A 6,000-nucleotide genomic window follows, 5' to 3' on the forward strand; every position below is an offset into this window, starting at 1 on the left:
TCTACAGAGCAGGGTCCTGGGTAGAGCTGTGTTTCAGGGTCATGAACAGTATCCTCCATGGGATCTGGTCATTGAGATGGTCACAGTCATGGTCAAGCTTTGGTCTGTGCTGTTTGGCTGGACTTTGGTCAATATGCTGGACCTGAGCCTATTTGCCCTCAAATCCACTCCCCCCAAGCTCTGTATCACAGAGGAGATGAGCCCTGCAAACTATATTTCCCAGGCTCCATTTTATCTGGTTATGTTCAGCCAATGAAAGGCCTGGAAGGAGATTGGAGGGTGGAAGGAAAGGAGAAGCCAGAGTATTTCTCCCCCTCTCTCTTCCCTTGGGTGTCTCTGGAAGTGACCATTCTGTCTTCTCTGTGGTCTCAACCCCCAGTGGGAAGTCTCCACCATGGTTCAGCTCCTACCAGTGGCCCAGCTCCCGCTGTCTGGTAAACACCTCCTCCCTTTGTCCCTCCAGCCCTTAGGAAGATGGCAGCTTGTTACTCTAGATATGACCCACCTTCTCCCACTTGCTCTTGAAGCCTACCTCCACCTTTGTGACTAATATCTCATATTAAATTCCTTCTGTTTAACTACCTGGCATGGCTCTGTTTTTCTGACTGGATTCTGGCCAATACATTCAGTGTCATCGTTATGATAGTGTTGTGGTCAGTGGCACTGTGTCCTGATTATGCTGTGGTCAGTGTCTTATTGAACTGTGATCTGCACTGCTGTCAGCACCCCAGCTCTCTGGGGTCAGCAGTGTGGTCAGTATTGTGACCTCTGGTCATTTCTGGTTGTGCTGTGGTCAAAGTAGTTGCCAGCACTGTGGTCAGTTTCCTGGCTGTGTTGTGCTTAGTGTCATAATCAATGTCCTGGTCATGCTGTGATCATTGTCCTGAGCTTTCTTTGGGAGTGACCTGGCCTGCTATGATCAAAGTTATAATCAAGTCACGCTGTGGTCAAGGTCATGCTCAGTGTCTTGGTTGCACTCTTGTCAGCTTCAAGGTCAGAATTGTGATCAATGCTATGATGAGCATGGTATTTACCTTCCTCTGTGATCAGTGTAGGGGTCAGTATTACGGATCATCGCTAAGCAGAGATCAGCTTCTCAAGCACCTCATGTAGCAAAACTGATGGACCAGGTGCCTCAAGGTCTAGCACTGGACACAGGCCACCTTCCACAATGTTCAGAAGGCAGAGTGAAGGGGCATTGGAAATCCACCCATTCTCACTGTCCCACCACTGTGTTTTCCCAATGGGTGCTCAGTCATCAGCTCTGCTCTCCTGTGGTCCCTTCAGAAGAACAGCACTCAAGCCCTGACCTGGGGCCTCTGTTTTCCCACACCCAGCACAGGGCCTGACATAGAGAAAATGATGAAGAAAGTTTTAATGAATGAATGAACTTATACCGTGCATTTCCGCACCTTGACCTTTGCTCTTGCTGATCCCTTTCTATATCCTTCAGGGCTCCTTTGGTAGCAAGTGGCAGAAACCCAACTTGAACTGGTTTAAGCAAAAAAGAGTATTTATTAGCTTACATAACTGAAAAAAAATCCAGGGATAATGCAATTCAAGCATGGCTGGATCCTGGGGTCCTATTTTATCATTATGATTCTGTCTCTCTGTATTTCTCATCTGTGTTATTCTCTGTGAGGGATTCCCTTTCAGGTAAGTTATCCCCAAGAGGTGACAAAGATGGTTCCCAGAAGCTTGTGTCTTCCAACCTCAGCAACTCCAGCAGAGTTTGCTTGCAAAATAATGACTCTCATTGGTCTATCCCAAGCCGTGTACCCATCATGAAATTGATTATGTGGATTGACCAGACCTGGCTCATTTATCACCCTCCTGAAGCCAGACAGTGAGGTCAGCCTCACCTAAACTGCGCTGGATAGAAAATAAGGAGGGAGGAGGAGTGTGGCATTTTTACCATCAAAAGAGGAAAAGCATGTTGTGCAAGCAAAAACAAAAGATGGTGGGTTGGCTCTTGGCACCATTCCAACCTCCTAGTATGCATTCCTATATTGCAGAGGCTGCAAAGCTAAAAAAAAATGTTTTCCAGACTCCCTTGCAGCTAGACTTCTGATGACGATTAGGTTCTATCAATTAGAACCATGAGATATGTGTGGGTGAAGTAAATGGGGGCCATCTTCCTGCTGCCTTGGCAGTGGCAAGCTGGCAAGCACAGTTGTGGAGATGTTGGGTTTTCCTGCAGGGATATTCCTGTTTCCAGTAACCAACGTCATCAGCTCTTGATGAAAAGTGGTTGCAGTGACAATGATGGCAACTTTCCAAATCTCTAAATCACAACAGCGGCTGAGTATTCTTGAAGTTAACAGTTCCCAATTGGTGACTCTCCACCTTCCTGCTAGTAACAGAGCCAGAAGCTCCGGGGTGGGTCAGTTCAAAGGTGCTGTTCTGTAGCAAGTCATCTTATAGGCCCAGCCTAGACCCCTAGAAAGGAGCCCTGGTGGCACAGTGGTTAAAGCATCTGGCTGCTAACCAAAAGGTCGGAGGTTTGAGCCCACCAGTCGCTCTGTGGGAGAAAGATGTGGCGGTCTGCTTCCATAAAGATTTACAGCTTTGGAAATCCTATGAGGCAGTTCTACTCTGTCCTTAAGGTCGCTATGAGTCAGAATCGGCTCGAGGGCAGTGGGTTTGTTTTTTTTGTTTGTTTGTTTGGTTTTTTGTTTTTAGAACCCTAGATCCTTCAGCCTTCCAACAGCTCTCTGGATCTGGTCTTGTTTCCTACAGCTAAATCCTGATTGACATATGCTTGGAATGTTCCTTCCCCTTATCTGTCTAGAGAGTACCTCATCAGTCATGACGCTGTAATATTCCAGGCTAGGCACGACTACCTACTCAGTGCTCCCTCCCAGAGCACCCTGGAAACATCTCTTTAATAATGACTCTTCCCACTTATTGAGCTTTAACACCAGACTAAGTCATTTCCATGCATTTTTCCTGGAATTCTTACAAGAACCCTGAGATAGACATTAGTATCCCCAATTTAAGAACAAAAAGTCCGAGGATCAGAGAGGTTAGGTAACTTGACCCAGCTATAGTCAACAGACACAGGATTCAAACCCCGTCCCATCTGACTCCAGCCAACTTACTGACCTCCACGGTCAATAGGTTATTGCTGTACATCTTTCCTTCCCCATCAAACCAGGAGCTCCTCAGGAGTGGAGACCAACCCTAGCTCATTTCTGCAGGCCAGTACTTGAACTCAGGAAACTTTATCACCCCACTCAACATCTGGGGGTGCTCTGATCTGCCTTCATCTCTTGACCAAGTTTCGAACAATCCTCTTTGTTCAGCTGAGGGGGCGGGGGGTGGAAGTTTTTCCACGAGTTCTTGTCAAATAAATTGTGGGGGCAAAAAAATGACCAAAAACAAAACCAAAACCCAAAAGCAACCCATCAGGCTCTAGACCAGAGTCTCCTGGGGTGTTTCCTGAAAATCTCTTTCCTAAGACTAAAACCCAAACAAATTAAAATCTCCAGGAATAAGACCCAAGCATCTGAATAACTGCTGTGGATGTTTCATTTAATAAATTTATTTACCAAGTAAGTAATACATTCAAAAGGTACAAAAGTGGTCTCCACTCACTCCTTCCCTGAGCCACCAGACCCCTCCTTTGAGGCAACCAATGCTTTAAATTTTCTCTCCCCTTCCTTTTTTTCACAACTGTAGCCTATTATACCCTTTGTCCTGTATTTTCTTTTTTAACATTCAACAATATATCTGGGAGATCAGTCCATAAAAAGCCTCACTGTCCTTTTCTTGGCTATATAGTATTCCATTATATGGATGTATTTCATAATTTATTTACTTAGTCACTATACCTGGGCACTTGGATTAATGCCAATCTTGTTATTACAATGCTGCAGTGAATAACCTGGTGTGTGTGCTATTTCCTACATGTGTAAGTAGACTGGGAAGATAAATTATCAGAAGTGGACGTACTGGGTTATATGGTACGTGCATGTTGCAAATTTCCCTCTAAAGAGGTTGTACCAATAAGCATTCATCACAATGAATAAGGGTGCCTGTTTCCTCACACCCTTGCTAACTCTGTGGACTATCAAACTTCTTGATCACTGACAACCCAATGGGTGAAAAATGGTATCTTGATACTTTTTCAGTTTTTTTTTTAATTTCTGTTGCTCCAGGTGAATAGAGATTAATTGCTGTGCCTTGGATGGCCGCTTGCAAGTTTTTAAGACCCCAGGCACTATGCAATGAACTAGGAGGTAGGACAGAAGCACTAAATGCACTATTAGGCCAATTAACTGAGATGTCCTATAAGGTCACTATGAGTTGCAATAGACTTGATGGCCGAAACCATGACCCTAAACCTCCAAACCAAGGAGACAAATCCCATGAGGTGTTTGGTTGTACATAAGCAGCCTCAGGAGCTACTCTTTTGTTGTTGTTGTTGTTGTTGTAAATATCTATATCACACAACTGCCAACTCAGCATTTTACAGGTGTACAACTTATTGTGCATTAACAACCTGTGAGATATAGGTGACACAACCTTGCTTGCTGAAAGCGAAGAGGACTTGAAGCCCTTACTGATGAAGATCAAAGACTACAGCCTTCAGTATGGATTGCACCTCAACATAAAGAAAACAAAAATCCTCACAATTGGACCAATAAGCAACATCATGATAAACAGAGAAAAGCTTAAAGTTGTCAAGGGTTCCATTTTACTTGGATCTATAATCTATGCCCATGGAAGGAGCGGTCAAGGAATCAGACAACATATTGCGTTGGGCAAATCTGCTGCAAAAGACCCCTTTAAAGTGTTGAAAGCAATGATGTCATTTTGAGGATTAAGGAATGCCTGACCCAAGCCTGGTATTTCAATTGCCTCATATGCATGTGAAAGCTGGACGCTGAATAAGAAAGACCGAAGAATTGATGCTTTTGAATTATGGTGTTAGTGAAGAATATTGAATATACCACGGACTGCCAGAAGAATGAACAGGTCTGTCTTGGAAGAAGTACAGTCAGAATGCTTCTTGGAAGCAAAGACTGCAAGCCTTAACCTCACTTACTTTGGACATATTATCAGGAGGCACCAGTTCCTGGATGTCTTAGGCCGCGTTCTCTAGAGAAGCACAACCAGTAAAGTGTATAAATATATACAGAGGCAGATTTATATTAAGAAAATGACTTACACAGTTGTAGAGGCTGCAACGTGGATCAGGCTGGAGGCTTCTCCTGATTCACACAGCTGTAGGGGCAGGCAAACCCAAGATTGGCAAGTCAGACAGCAGGGCTTTGGCTCACAGGCTGTGAAAACCGACGAATGCCAAGAGCGGCAGGCAAGATGGCAGGTAAGCTGCTAGCTCAAGTCCCAAGAAGCCGAGGTCAGACAAACAGGAGCCAGCTGCAGGATCCAGAGTGAGCAAAAGCCACTGAGCCTTGCCAGGAAGTCCTCTTATATTCGATTCAGGGCATACCCCCAAGGAAGCTCCCTTTCAATTGATTGGCTACTCACAGCAGATCCCATCATAGAGGTAATCACACTGTATCAAGTCTCATCATAGAAGTGATCACATCATCATACAACTGCCAGGCTACATCACTGAGAATTATGGCTCAGCCAAGTTGACACACAACCTTAATGATCATACAGGAGAAGGACATCATGATTGGTAGAGGGTCAGCAAAAAAGAGGAAGACCCTCAATGAGATGGGTTGACACAGTGGCTGCAACAATGGGCTCAAGCATAGCAATGATTGTGAGGATGGTGCAGGACTGGGCAGTGTTTTTTCTGTTGTACATCAGGTTGCTATGAGTCGGAACTGACTCGATGGCACCTAACAGCAACAATACAACTTATTGACAGCAATTACAATAACAAAAACACAATAATTGGCTGTGCAACCCTACCCTTAATCAATGCAATTTTTCCATCTTTGTTAATCCCCCATTTCCCCCTCCCTTCCATCCCTGGTAACCACTAATAAGCTTTGTTCTCTATACATTTGCTTTTTTTTT

The sequence above is a fragment of the Elephas maximus genome, chromosome 3, assembly GCF_024166365.1.
Source record: "Elephas maximus indicus isolate mEleMax1 chromosome 3, mEleMax1 primary haplotype, whole genome shotgun sequence".
Taxonomy (NCBI): Eukaryota; Metazoa; Chordata; class Mammalia; order Proboscidea; family Elephantidae; genus Elephas; species Elephas maximus.